General features: G+C 41.6%; 1 protein-coding gene across 3 annotated transcripts in view; it reads left to right on the top strand.

Annotated features, from left to right (window-relative positions):
• Positions 1–11,295: 11,295 nt before the first annotated feature.
• Positions 11,296–15,524, top strand: part of GNG12 (G protein subunit gamma 12) — a 127,897-nt gene continuing 123,668 nt past the window's right edge. The window contains exons 1-2 of one of the 3 annotated variants that reach the window (XR_004440620.1): positions 11,780–11,792; positions 13,133–13,284. The gene's annotated coding sequence lies outside the window, so the exon portion shown is untranslated. The other 2 variants (XM_033225254.1, XM_033225255.1) reach the window with 2 other exon arrangements.

Below are 15,524 nucleotides of genomic sequence, written 5' to 3'. Positions count from 1 at the left end.
CTTCTAGACTCAACCCTCCAGCACAGCTAATAAGACAATCTCTGCTATTCTATCCAATACATCTGGTTCTTTGTCTTGTCATTAGCTATTGATCTTTAGATATGTGGCTCCCTCAGCAGGGAGCCTTAGAGGTTTGGGGTACCAAACCCCACTTCAAACTCCTAATGAGGAATACATATAATTCTAATAATAAATAATATATATTCATTTCATGAATATTATCATTTCACTCATTTGCTGTAAGAATTTAGGCAAGTTTTTACTCCCTCTTAGCTTAGATTTTATAAAATAAGGTAGTAAGACTTGATATCTCATCCATAAAGTGGAAATGATACCTCATAAGGTGATAACAGAGATTTCATAAGGCAATACATATAAAACTCTTAGGATAGTGCCTTGCACACAGTAAGTGTTTAATGTTTGCTGCTAGTGTTCCTATCATTTCTTTCAATTCTTTAAAAAACACTCTTTTATTCTGTAAATCACCATACATGCATGCAATGACTAGAAATTTCGTCAAAAACATTCTCTCTACATTGATTTAAAATAAGAGATAACATGAAGGTCAGTAATAGAAGAGAAAATAAAAATGTAATTTGAGGGAGAAGAAAGTTAAATAAAACATGTCCTAAGAACAAAGAGAAAGCAAGAAAATAAGAGAGAGAAAGAAAAAGAAAGGAAGAAAACGAGCCATAATAATGGGAGGCCTAGAAACATTGATGCTTATGTACCTTTCTGTGATCTCATCCCAAATTCAAGCAATACAGCTTGACAAAGATGTGACTATCAGAAATCAGAATCTGATACTACCATTATCCAGGCTGCCCCCGCTTTTTACCTGTCAAGCAAATAACTTTGTGCCTGTATAGAAAGTTGCTGGCACATGGTTAAACACAGTTGATTGAACACCGATAGAATAGAAATTCTATTGAACACAAAATAATTATTTTGATAAAATAATTACTTTGATAAAATAATAATTCAATATAATTGAACACAAAATAATAGAAAATAGGATTATCTCTATTCCTCCTTTCAAACAAATCCCATTAAAATAACATTAAATGAAAAAAAAAAAAGAGTATAAGTCCATAGAAGGAGGAAAATGAGAGAAGACCAGAACAGATAAGAGATGGAAAGTAGATGAACATCCAAGTGACAAGGCAACTGGCTTAGCAGAATAAGGAAAGTCGAAATCCAAATATCTACAATATTTGAATTACTAAATGTCTCTTTAGTAATTCAGTCTGTTGGGGGAATGCCAACGAAAGCAAGCTAGCATATTCCACTAAAACTTAGAAAAGCTCAGAGATTGGAGGCACCAAGCACTTTTGAAAATAGGAATGTGGGTTAAAGCTGAAAACAGGAGGTGTCTTAGTCTGTTTTATGTTGCTATAAAGGAATACCTGGGGTTGGGTAACTTATAAAGAAAAAAAGTTTAGTTGCTCACAATTCTGATGGCTAGAAGGTTCAAGATTGGGGATCTGCTTCTGGTGAGGACCTCAGGCTGAATACAGAGATCCCATAATGAGACAGTAGGCAAGACAAGCTGGGGGAGGTGCCAGGCTCTTTTTGACAACCAGGTCTCACGGAAACTAATAGAGAGGGAACTTACTCATTGGTAAGTTACCCAAGGAGGGTATTAATCTATTCATGAGGAATCCACCCCCAAGATCCAAACACCTCCCATTAGGCCCCACCTCCAACATTGAGGATCCAATTTCAGCATGAGGTTTGGAAGGGTCAAATATCCAAACCGTAGCAGGAAGACTGTTTGAAAGTCTTCATGATGGCCCCTTGGAACTCCCGATTTCTGCTACTTCCTTTTGCAGCCAGCCACCCATCCCTCTCTTACCCTGGCAGAACACTGGACATGTATCCTATTAGAATGTAAGCTCCATGGGCACAGGATTTTCATGTTTTGATTGCTAGTGTATCCCCAAGCACCTAGAATTGTGCCTGGCCCAAAGTATTAAGAGGACACAGAATATATATTTAATGAATAAATGAATGATCAAACAGTTGAATACAGAGTACTGTACTGAAAACAAGATGATTAAGTGAATATCTAGATTAAAAACAAACAAAAACCATGATGAGATATCCAGGCTCCTGGAATGCTGGCAGCCAGGCTTAAATCCTCCCCTTAACCCCAAGTGGGGTATCTGATCTCCTTTTGGGGATATCTGACTAGCCCTAAAGAAGAAATCTATAGAAACCAATAGAGTTCTGAAGACAAAATAGCCAAATCTCTGCTCTGTTACCTATTGTCACCACTCCGTAAGTTCTAGACACACACAAGGATTCCAATTAGAATCAGCCAAGAATCAGTCAACATTTAAGGAAAGCTGCTAACATGAAAGACACAGATAAAAAGAAGAAATGTTTTAAAACACACAAAAGAAAAGAAAGGCAAAAGAAACAATAAAGTCAATTAAAAGAACAGAAAAATGTCCAATATATATAATTAATATTTTCAAAGAGATGAGAAAGTCTTAATATAACCAGAATACTTACTATTAAAAAATAAAGTATATATGTGGAATCAATCAGTGGGGCTGAAGAAGTAGGTATTCAGAGAATAAAAGTTCTTTTTTAAAATGCCAAGAAGACAAAACAATTGTCAAGAAAAATAGACAGTATTAAAATGTGTATCTCTTACAGAAGAAATTTATAACTTTTGAAGAAAATTATAGACTACCATGACATTTAATTTGAATAATTCATAAGTATTCTTCCTATATAGAGTATACAGTACCATTAAAATAACACAAAAATAAATTTTATATGTTTTATAAGGACACATGCAAATAAAAAGAGGCATGTAAGAATTAAGATACACATCAGACTTAGAATGTCTACGAACAGGAAAGAAATGGGGTAGGAACAGTGTAAAAAGTATAGGAATGAAAACCATCAATCAATCAATCAATCAATCAACTAAGAGATGGCCATTGCACAGATCAAAAATGAGCATAAGTCACCAACTGAGAAATATGATTAGCTGAAGCTTTTGCATCTGAGTTAAAAGAAACAGTGCTACTGCATTATTCCAAATTCTTCTGGATGCAAAGGACAGAAATTCTACTTGTGCTAGCTTGAGCACACTGAAAGCAATGGACTGGTTTACTGAAAAACCCAAGGGTAGTCTTGCTGCAGGCAGAGTTGGAACCAGGTATTCAGATGATGTGTACAACTCTCAGGTCTGCTATCCCAAAACTTACAGAAGTAAAATAACCTTTTTACTTTGTTCATGAGTGTGTGTTGCGTGTGTGTGTGTGTGTGTGTGTGTGTGTGTTAGGAATTCAGTAAAGGCTCAACTGAGCAGTTCATTTCTAGTCTACTTGGTGTCAGATGGGGAGTCCAGGCCAGAGGTTCCTCTTCCAAAATGTCTTCTTCATTCATGTGTCTGGCACTTTGATGTTCCCTGCTCCGACCCCTACACACACACACCCCACAGTGTACTGCAGATTCGTTTTTACTCTATTGCTACTTCTGCAAACTACTTTTATGGTAAATAACTTCATATATTTAAAATTTGTTATTTCTATCATCTCTTTAGCAATTCAGTCTGTTAACATGGCACCTAGGAAATATTCACAGCCTTGTACTTGTTCTGAGTCCATAGTTTAGTGGACCTGAGAGGCTTCACAGAGACCTAAATACATACAAATCTTTGCTGAGAGAAGACTCACGTTCTTCTGAAATCAGAAGCCCTATAGCCACATTCAGTGCAGTATACAATTATAATATACTACATAAATGTGGGGACTAACAAATAATTGCAGACTGGATTTTGAATCTGCATAGAAAAACTCCCTTCTTTTCAACTTCAGCTTGCTGTAAAAGTTGTTTTCTTATACTTAAGCCTCAGAGGTTTTGAGGTTTTGTTTGTTTGTTTTGCAGAAGAAAGGGGCACCATTAGAGGTGCCTCATAGGAAGAGTAAGCCAGCCTCAACTACAGGGAATTCAGAGATGAGATCTGTGATGTCCAAACATTTTTGATTGTATACTTCATCAGTAAGGACTTTGAGCATGTAGTCCTAACATATGTGTCTTTGTAAATTATATACCTGACCTACCATAATAACAAAAGGAAAAGACAAAAATTAAATGTAGCTGTGATTTCTAATATTTTTTCCTGTACCTCAGAGGACTGTCTTGGAGACTAGAGTCAGAAAAAACAGTAGAGAGGCTTTTGCAATTGTCAAGTGAGGTTTTTAAGAAAATTGTTCAATTGTCAAGTCCATCTTTAGGATACTGACTAAATAATTTAAGGATGTTGATAGAAACAGCACCTCATCCTTTCCTTTATTAGGAAGGAGGAGTAGGCACATTATTATGGGACAGGAGGGCTGAACACTGCAGGGTCCAGTGTTAGCAGTCTAAGAAAAGAGGTCAGGGTGGCAATTCCATTGTGAGACATAATTAATATTTGTAAAGGGCTTAGAGCCAATCAGATTAAGAGGAAGGGTCAAAATCATGATTCATTATTACCGCCATGTTCCTGAATTCCAAGCAGATTCCAAAAATGTGACCTAATCTGCCAAGAACTTTGGCAGATTTACAGACAGAGTAGCTTGAGTAAAGTCACCAGCATTGCAGTGCTCAAGGTCCTCACTTTGCAATTGAATAGAACTTGGCCTACATTCTTCTGGATTCAGAATAGGAGCCTCCACTCTCAGCAAAATCTGTTCAATTTTCCTGCTCATCATTTGAGTTTTCTCATGATCTCCATCCTGGTCTAGCTTTCATTCAGTCATTCAATACTTAATGAGCACCACTATGTGTTAGGCAATGTTACAGGTGCTGGGGAGGCAATAGAAAAGAAAACAGATATAGTGCTTTCCCTCATAGAGCTTACAGCATGATGAGGCGGGCAGGCAATAATATTAGATAACACTAAGTTAAAAGGGGGCAACTTCTACTTTTAGTCAAGATGAAGTAAAGAACCAGTTTTGCCCTCCTACCCGTAGCAACCTAAAAACAGGCAAAATAATTGAAACAACAGTTTGCAAAACACTGTGCATCAGGTGACAAGAGGACAATGATCCCTGAGAGATGGGAAACAGGTGAGGTGTGTCCTACGACTCCCCCAGCACCCTCCCCTGAGGGAGTTTCCAGGCCACAGCAGAGAGGGGGGAATTCAGGAAGATTCTGGTGGACTCCTTGAGTTAAGGAGATGGAGATAAGAAGAGATTAAGGCAACTAGAATTCCTAAGACAGAGAACCAGAGAGAAGAGAGTGTACAGAAAGAAAACCCAGAAACAAGCACGAGTATGGTGAGTGATAATGGGCTCTTGCAGGCGAAGCAACTACCCAAGGCTGAGAAAAAAACCATGTGCAAGGTATTAGAGGGAACAGTACCTGATGCTCACACAGGGCCAGGAAGAGTCCCTCCTCCCACCATCCAGGCTGAAAAAAAACTCAAGATTTATGGAACATTGAATAGACACACAATCCCCTTTTGCTTCAATAGAGGCAAAAATCCTACAGTGGTAACTGTTCCAATCCTGCTAAACAAATCTTAAAAGCAAGAACTGAAAGGACAAATCTGTTTCCAAATAACTTAACTATATTCCAGAATAAAGCTCAAGGATATTTATAGGAATACAGAAATATCCAGCACAATCCATCAAAGACCTCTGCAAGTAGATCCATGCCCAAATTGGTATTGGGCCTGCAGATGACTAATAAATAGAAGAAAATGTGCTCAATCTCCCTAGTAATCCAGGAAATAGAAAATAAAACAACAATAAGACACCTGTGGAGGATTTAAACAGGCAAGGAATGTGGTCAGAACACTCTTTAAATGAATGCACTTCTGTTACCTTTAAATTTTTAATGTGGTATGTAATTCTCTGGGTAGTCTCAAAACAGAAATGGTTCATATTTTTATTCTTAAAAAATACTGAGATAAATGAGTAATACCAACAATAATGCCAGGATTTCAGTACTCTAAAATATGTAATACTGGAATACTGAAAGAAAATAGCATTTTTATTACATTTTCTGAGACTCCCCCATGTTCTGAAAAAATATTTTATTTATTTTGGGAACCATGTAAACTGGAGTCACCGAGGTTGCAGGCTTGGTACTTTCCATTCTCACCAGTATCCAAAGCTAAATGAAATGAACAGGTTTGTTATCAAAGTGCCAGAGTAAATACTTTCCATTCCCTTTTTAACTTAGCTTACAGGTCCACAGAGTTGCCTGTGTATGAGTCAAAACCCAATAGCATAGTCTATAGGTGAACCAATAATCTAACCATCTCACAGGCTGCTTTTCTTTCTGACACTGCAGGGCCCTATGTTTTCTTCAGGGAAGGTCTAAGGTGAGTGGCTGACAAAGAGCATGTTTCTGTTGAACCATTTAATTGCTTGGTATCTGAGTACATTCCATATCAAGGCCAATATCCAACTTTTCCGGCTGAGTTCTGGAAATCAGCAAGGGCCTGGCATTGCTCAGACTGGCATTAGTTAGCCTTGCTCATGCGAGTTCTGCAAATGGGAGATTTGATGCTGGATACTGCTGACTGTGAAGGAGAAAAACCCCCAAACCTCCTCTATATATCTGGAGGCTAGATGGATCGTGTGGGAAGGGTCTGATGAGGGAAGGGGAAAAGAGAGAGATTTACTCCATCCAATTCCCAGCCTTTCCTCTGAAGCTGGACACCCTCCCCTCCTCCTCAGCTGGGCTCCTTCAGCTTCCCTGTTTTTTCTCCTCCAGGTATAGGTCTATTCTTTAGAACCTTGCCTCTCTTCCGCCAGGACAGTTTATTTTGTCAAGGACTTCCTCAATTATTCTGTCTTGGAGAGATCCAAGCCAGGAAAGGGAAACCTCAGTTCTCCTCCTGGTACTTTCTCAAGTAGAACAGCATCTGAGGGCAAACTGTAGAATAAGATGGTGATCTTATCAGGAGAATGAGAAGGAAGAGGAAGAGGAGGAGGAAAAGAATAAGGAAGAGGAAGAAGAAGGAGAATATATAGACCTTAGCTACCCAAATACTAATATTGTCACTTTGCTCTGTTATAATCACTACTCAGAACTGGGATATACTTTAAAATATACAGTCTATACAAATTTTTAATAGAAATTCAAATAAATTGAAATCTGAAAAAGTAAAATCTAAGTTGTAATTTGCCATACTGAAAACGTTTTCTAGTTTAAGTGTCTACACCAGAGGTTGCCACACTTCTTTCCTAAAGGGGCAGATAATACTTTAGGCTTTGCAAGCCGTAAGCTCTTTAACAGCTATTCAACTCTTAACTTACCTAAAAACAAAAGCAGCCATAGACAATAGGGAAATGAATGAGTGTGGTTGTGTTCCAATTAAACTTTATTTACAAAAGATGTGGTCCTTTTGTCCTCTGGTCATAATTTGCCAACTCCTGGTCTGCACAATGCCTTTTGTCGTTTTATATTATGAAAAAAGATACATTTATAATACAAAAAAAGACATGATTTATAGAAAAGCTACACATTCACTGTGGAAAAATTCATGCAGTATAAAAAAAGATAGGTTACCTGAAATCTCACCACCCTGAGAAAGTCACTGTTACTATTTTGACAAACATAATTGCAGATACACTTATAGAAGAGATTCATGTGTATGTATGCTTTTTTATACATGAATGGAAAATTCTCCACATAATGGTTTACAATCTGCTATCTATGCTCAAGAATGCATTGAGGGCATCTTTTCATGTGAACATATTTAGATCTGTATCTTTTTTTCAGCGTGCTTTAGAGGGAGGTATCTTATCTCTTGTGATGGGCATTTGGGTTGCATCTCTGATATCCCCTACATCTCTACTTTCTAAGTGACCGCTGGTTGAACTCCTCCAATGATTGGAAATTCATTAACTCTTGAGCCCATATTTTTGACTTCTAGACAACAGTATCTGGGGACTTCCACTCCCTAGAGCTAGGGAGCCTATTGCAGTAATAAGCCAGAGAGCTCATATAGAGTTAGTAATCAACTAACTTGCATGGGTGCCTCCATTTTGGGTCACTCCCACCCAGGCGTCTGGAGGTTTCCACCCATGTGAGTGTGGAACTATGCTAAATTGCCTTCTGATCTGTAGCCATAGTTTTGGTCATAGCTCCTGCCTATGGCAATACACGTTTCAACAGGTTACGTGGGGATTTCCAAGACTATGGGTGCTTCTCCCTGACCTAACTTCTACATGGAAATATGGCAGCCTCTGACTGAGCAGAAAAACCAGTTTGGAAGACACTTATTCCCAGGTGACCTACTCAAAAGGAGGGAGTTCTCCCTGCCTTCCAGGGCAGGTCCAGACAAAAAGTGAAGCCATGTGCAACAGGACCAATAAAATCCACAGGGAGCAAAGCTAATATCCCAAAAATGTTGTTCTGAAGTGAGATCTCCATCTCCAAAGGAAAAAAAAAATTTTTTCTGAAGTCTGTGGAGACCTAATCACCAAGAAACTGACTGATTTGCCTCACTTTTCAATTTCTTCACCATCTCTTTCTGACTCATCCTTTAGCTACGGTGTTGTTATTGAATAGAAATTCACAGTAGATTGACATACGAATTGCAATTCATTAAAAAAAAAAAAACTTTCCTGAATTATAAAACCACTTCTCTTGCTTGTCTTGTGAGGGATTAAATGGCCAAGAAAGCCACTTTTTAAAACTAAAATTTAATTTCCATAGAATTAGGACTTTAGAGGCATTCTCTTACAATCCCTTTATTTTAAAGACAAGCAGAGACCTAGCAAAGTTAAGTGACTGTTCCAAATTTACACAACTTGTTAATGGCAAAGCCAGGACTTAATCTCAAAGACCTTATCTCATAAAGCATAAATTTCACTCCACTCCACTGACACTCTTTCATAGGAAACTGATTTATTTGTTTTGAATGCCACTGGGTGAGGGAGTCGAAAATAATTCATTAACTATTTTATAGCAAGAACATAAAAAAAAGTAAGAAAAAAGTTTAAAAGAAGGCTAGAGAAAAAAAAAAAAGGAAACCAAATAGGCTCATGAAATTTGGCCCAACGGCATAGGGAACTCTGTAGACAATGTAGATCCACCCAATTATCACAAATATGAGCAAAGGAGCTGAAATATTTATCCTCCACACTGGCTAAAGGCTAGGGATGGAGGTGGAGGACATTAATTCTAGGCGTTTCCAGCTGCCCTGTGCCCAGGCAAAGCAAATCCTGCAGCTGGAGCTGGTACTCTGAGAATAAGATGCAGGTGCTGGCAGGTGGGAATGAAAGCACACCTGGAACCAGTGTGCACAAAACTGGAAAAGGATTAGAGGGCATATGGCCAAGCACTGACAGCAACTGCTGGAATTAGGCATATACTTTAACATGGACTAGGGTAGAAGATTGATGCTTGCTTATCAAACCCATGATTACATGCTTGGAGTTACTAACTGCCAGGGTAATACATGTACAAAATAACAAAAGTGAGTCAATAAAAAATATAAATAAAAAATAGGAATTACAGTGGCATGAAAATGGAATGTGAATCATTTAAGTTTGGGAAACACCAGCAGAGTAGAAAGGACACTGGATTGAGGGCATGGATAAAAGAACAAAGTATGGGGTCAGCCAGCCAGGGTTTGAATCCTGGCTCTGCCAGTTTTGCTCTGTATGACCTAACCTTCCTGTGACGACGTCCTTAGGTTGTTAGGAAGAGTAAAAGGTTTAATATATGTAAAGCACTTAAAGCAACATCTGCCATGCAGAAAGTGCTAGTTAAGTATTAGCTGCTATCATTCCTGTCTTGCTATTAAGTTGGTGCAAAAGTAATTGCGGTAATAACTTTCGTACCAACCTAATACTAACTCGATCAGTGCTTCTCAAACTATCAGTGATATTTTATTTTCAATCTGTTGCAGGCTGATGCCTTTCTACATGATAAGAGAAAAATGAAATAAACAGACATAAAATACAAAGCTGCATTTTAAACGATTCAACAGACATAAAATTACTCTGTCAAACTGCTATAAGTTTCTACATGCTCATCTTCAATTTCTGTGCTCATCCCTTTGTAGATGGGTAACGGTTTGCAGACTGTCACCATTCTATGAACCATACTTTGAACAGCACTCAACTAGAAAACTTTCAACAAGCCACTTAAGTTACTGGTGTTCCAGTTTCCAGGTTTTTGCAAGAGACTAATGAGAGAAAAGTAAGAGTAAGTACATGAAAGCACTTATTAAACTATAAAGTGTCCCAGGAAGGGAAATTAGTAGTATGGCTTAGAGGAGTCTATTCTGTGGTCTGTGGCCAAAAAATACAAACTCCAGTATGCCACCCTCTCAGTCCCTATGGTGTCATGCTGTTCTGTTTCAGATGTATCATTTGAACTGTTACTACCTGTGAATCAGTCAAGCATTTCCTAATGCTGAAGAGAACAGGAAATAAAGACCTCTCTGGTAGCCTGTGACTTGCACCCCCAAAACCACCTTCATCTGCAGCTTGCTAAGACCACACTCCTGGGGCAAGGCATGCATTCATACACCGACTCTACCTGTGACACCTCTTCTACATGTGCAAATGATTTCACTAAGCCTGATACTTGCTTAGGGGTCAGAAGGAAAGCAAGAGGGAATATAATGCCCTGACTGCAGTCCCTAGTTTCCAGATTCCCCAGGGCCCACTTGTCCTCAGTTGGTGAAACTCAATACACAGATATCCCTCACCAATGCTTTCAGACTCCATTTCAAGTGCGGACTCTGCCCACACTGGTTCTAAGTGACCTACTTTGGCCTCACCTCTTTTCTCTCCACCCTGTCAAACAAGAAAGTGGTTACCTAGGAATACTCCAGAAGTCCGCTGAGTGGTTTTCTGAACATTCAGCTTCTTTACTCTTTCTGGACTCCAAGAAGGCAAGCCCCATGTCTGATTCATCTTTGTACCTCTCCCATCACCTTTAGCATCGCGCTTGGTACATAGCGGGTGCTGGGTAATGTTTGTCGAATGGCCGAAGGAATAGTACGAAATCTGTGGAAGCAGAAATGGCTCCTCCATTTACCCGACCTTGAACCATTCCAGAAAAGACCAATCAAATCCGATTAATTCATTGGGCAGAACTCTGCCAGGTACTAGACATTCGGAAACAAATTTCACTGGGTTGGGGTAGATGGACCGGAAGCTCATGGTGGGTGGATGTACTACAAATTCAATAATCCGCAGTTATACCTCCACTTTCTGTGAAACGTCTCACCGTGGCCCCAGGGCCCTTTAAATGTTACTGTGAGTGTTTTCCTCCATAGTTTCTGGGGCAGAGCCAAACTTTTGTGTAGGGGTTTGGCAGCGCTCATCCTCACAGCCCTGGGGACCGCTGGCACAGGGGCTGGCGAGGCGTTCGCACGCGAAGGAAACTTGCGAGGAGTCAGGGCGGCCCCAGGGAGGAGCGGGTCGTAGAGTGGGAGCCCTCAGCTCCTAGAACTTCAGGTCCTCCATGAGAATTAGGGGAAGGGGGATGGCCAAAGACGGCCAGACGTCCACCGAGCTTCCCTAGGCCAGGCCTCTCCCTCCTCCAGCGGGGCCACAACGCGGGCTCCGCGGCCCGGGGCAACACAGCCACGGTGTCTGGGCGGGAGGCAGGGCCCGCCGCGGAGGAAGGAGCCTGGGGCCGCCGCCGCCCCGCCCACCCCAGCGAGGCGGAGCCGGCGCCCGGAGGAGCAGGAGGAGGAGGCGTAGGAGAGGTCGGAGCCGTCTCCAGGAGCCCTTAGAGACCGAGTCCCGGCGGCGACGGCGGGGCAGCGCACCAGCAGGCGGGTGAGTACCAAGCGGCGGGCGCGGGTGGTGAGTCGGGTCCCGCGGGGTCCGGGCGCGGCGCGGGGCGTCGGCCAGCGAGTTCGGGGGCCGCCTCCGAGTCCCGGGTGCTGGGAAGCGAGATGGAGGGAGGGAGCGGAGGAAGGAAGGAAGGAGGGAAGAGTGTCCTGGAGGGCGGGGACTGGTTGGGGCGCTGGGCGCCGGAGACCGGGGGGAGGGGGAGGAAGGGGGCAAGGGACACCCAGACCCAGAGGCAGAAACCGCGCGCTCGCCCTCGACGGGCGGCAACCCGAGGTCGCGGGAAGCCGGTGCCCCCACGGCTGGGGCTGGGGCTAGGCTGGGGGTGGAAGGAAAGGTCTCCCCGCGAGCTCGCTTGCCTCCTCTCCAGCCTCTGGCCGTGCGCCCCGCGCCCGATTGGGAGGCCCCCAGAGTTCCCAGCCCTGGCTTGTGGTGGTGCCAGGCGTTGGAGGAGGGCTGGAATCTGGGGGCGACAGGGACGCCACGCCCCTCTGCCTACTTTCTACCTCCCGGGACCAGCCGGCGGGAGCGCAGCCTTGGAATCCGCTGGGCGCTGGGGGTCTAGCAGGGAAATAGCGGGTCGCAGAGGGGAGAGCCCATATGACGCACCCTGCGAGGGACCCCCAAGTGGGGTCCTTAGGCTGCCCTTCTGCAGACTGTATTTGCAGGTGATAAGGGGGAGGTTGAGGCTCAGTCTTGCGTGATTTTTTTCTAAAAAAAATTATTGCCCCGACAGTTATCCCGTGGGTCAGGGTGACTTGTTTTTCATTGTAATTAGGGCGTATCAATAAAAACTAACTTTAAAACCCTGTCAGCGCCTCCCGTCACTCCCTCCTCCCTCGCTTTGTGTGTCCTGTAAACTTGGCTTAAATCATTCATAACTCACGGTAAGGAAGCCGTGATTCTTGTTCACGTCGCCGCGGTGGAGTGAAACTTTGCCCAGCTGGGGCTGAGTGGAGGCACTGCCGCGGCCAGTCATCTGGTGGTCATCCTGCCGGGCGTGGTTGTATACAAACAAGTGGGTAGAGAAGGAAATCTCTGAACACCCGAGGTAGAAGGGAGGTTCCTGCGCCCACGTGTCAGGGCGCGTTTAATGGCTGCTCCCAGCGGAAACAAACGGGAATTTATTAGACCGTGTGGAGTTGAACAAACTTCACATGATTAGCTTCCTTCCCATCAGTTACTTCCTCTCCCCCCTGCTGTCTTTGCCGACATAGTTTATATTTCCTGGGGCGGTTGTAGCTTCGCCTGAATAGGCTGTCTATAATGAATCTTTTGGATGTCGTCAGAGGCAGGGTCTGCGTGTGTGCCTTCTCTATTTTAAAAGCGGAGTTTGGCTTTGTTTTTAAAAGTGCTAGTCACCAGACTGCACCCTTGCCAGCGCTTCTCAGCTCTCGAAGTAAATTATCGCAGGATGGCGGCCCTCACCTAGGAGAACCAGGAAGGCAGGCAGCGCTAGAACGACGGGATTGAATTTTACTATTGCCAAAACAATCACATTCAAGTAAGGAGCTGTTTTGTTTTGTTTTTGTTTTTTTAACCCAATTATATGTACTAGCAAGCCCCTTTTCTAGTAAACTAACATGATTCACACACACAATTTTTAAAGTAATCAAACATTTTAGAGTCTTAAGTGATAAAAGGACTTTCAGATAAAATGTTCGGTCCCTTTGCCTTCTCTAATAGTTAACCAGCGCCGTAAAGCCCTGGTTTAAGTCCAAAAAATGCTGAAAAGTCTACTGCGTCGTTAGCCCTTATAAATAATGCAGTCCTATTTTTGCTGTATTTAACTCACGTAATTTACTAGATATCGAACACCCAACAGGGCACACAACACTTAGATTTGTGTAGAAATATATGAAAATGTGAATCTGTGTTTCACAAGAGCCTGAAAAAAATAGTATTGTAAAAATTTCCTGTCCAGAAAGCTCCAGTCTTACTTGAAAGCTCTCTAACAATTAGATTTGTGGATTTGTGTTGTCATTTGTTAGAGAATATCGGTGGTTTATTGAAGTGTGAGAGCAAAGGGCTTCATGGTCAGAGCACTGGAGGAAGTGGTTAGCCAATATCAAATTAGTTTTTTTTTTAATTGTTGAAAACTTCTGTCTAGCAGGAAAAAAAATCAAATTTAGAATTAAGTGATTTATTGTGTTTTGCTTTGATTTGGAGTTTTATGTTAGCTTAAGCTTAACCTAGGAAGGCAAGTTGTGAAAGTCAAGTAAATTTTTCTGAGCCGTAACTTGGAAGAGAAGCTTGTTTAACAGTGATTTGGGGTGTTGGCTTTGGAATCAGACAGACTTAGATGAAAATATTAGCTATTTAACCTTTTCAGTCTGATTTATAAGATGGGGATAATGTCTCTATCTGTAGGGCTTTAAAGTATGTGAAACAGTCTTTGGAAAACACTTAAACTGGACTTAACACACAGTACATGGTCAAAATGATTAGATATTAATCTAGCTTGTTCAAGCAGCAGGCTACTGGATAAATTGCAAGGTGGTAGCTTGAACCTTCCGGAAATGCTAGATAGAGCAATTTCAAATTCCACAGAAAGTAACTGGTGTGTGTGTGTGTGTGTGTGTGTGTGAGTGATGTTTCTACCACAGCAATATGAATAATTATGATTAAAGGATTAATAGTTTTAATATGCTTTTAGTGCCAGAGTTACAGTTGCATAGTAATTTTGACAGTCAGAAACATTGCATTATCCTTTACATTGAAAGAGAATTTATATTTCAAATAGTTGTGTTTATTAGCCCTAGGTAGGAAAGTAAGCCAGGAACTGAAGTATTCATCTTTAACCAAGTATAATTCTTAATTAAAGTATGAAAACATGTGACCCAAGGGTATCCGGTTACTTTTGCATGTACTGATGTCCAAGGCCAACAGATAAGCTGTAAGAAGTGTTAGGCTGATTCTGAGTGGTTGTTTTATTTGTAAACTTTCGTGAGATTGGGCGTTCAGTTAATTCAGGGACTCTACTCATCACATTATTGACTCATTTCCTAAAATCTGAAAGATTTTTAAAATGTCTTCATCTTGCCAGGCGCGGTGGCTCACGCCTATAATCCCAACACTTTGGGAGTCTGAGGTGGGCAGATCGCCTGAGGTTGGGAGTTTGAGACCAGCCTGACCAACAAGGAAACGTGGAGAAGGCCCCCCCCTCCCCCAGCACTAAAAATACAAAATAAACTGAGCGTGGTGGTTCATGCCTGTAGTCCCAGCTACTTGGGAGGCTGAGGCAGGAGAATCACTTGAACCTGGGCGGCAGAGGTTGTGGTGAACCAAGATCGGCCATTGCACTCCAGCCTGGGCAACAAGAGCAAAACTCTGTCTCAAAAAAAAAAAAAAAGCCTCCATCTTTAAAACAAACCTTTTACATCTTCTTGTTTTTGTCTTAATGCACGTCAGTTGCACAGAATTGGGCTGAACCAGGAGCTTAGCTCATGCCACAGATGATTTCTCGTTTTACTAATTGCTCCACTGGGACACAGAGATGTGGTTTATAATAATTTTAAATAACTATAAAGGGTACAGTGTTGTTATTAATTGTTTCTTGCCTATGACATTATGCTCTGAAACAATTGAAGCATTTGATTGAGTAAATTATTGACTCTTTTCACTCCTAGAACATAGCATAATGATTTGATACTTCTAGGTGAGTAGACAGTGAGCAAGTTACTTAATCTATGCTTCCATAAGTGTTATAAGGAATAAATGAGCTAATCTATGTATATAGCGTTT

The sequence above is a fragment of the Trachypithecus francoisi genome, unplaced genomic scaffold (assembly GCF_009764315.1).
Source record: "Trachypithecus francoisi isolate TF-2019V2 unplaced genomic scaffold, Tfra_2.0 Lachesis_group12, whole genome shotgun sequence".
NCBI classification, from domain to species: Eukaryota; Metazoa; Chordata; class Mammalia; order Primates; family Cercopithecidae; genus Trachypithecus; species Trachypithecus francoisi.
This window is presented reverse-complemented; position numbering and strand designations above follow the sequence as displayed.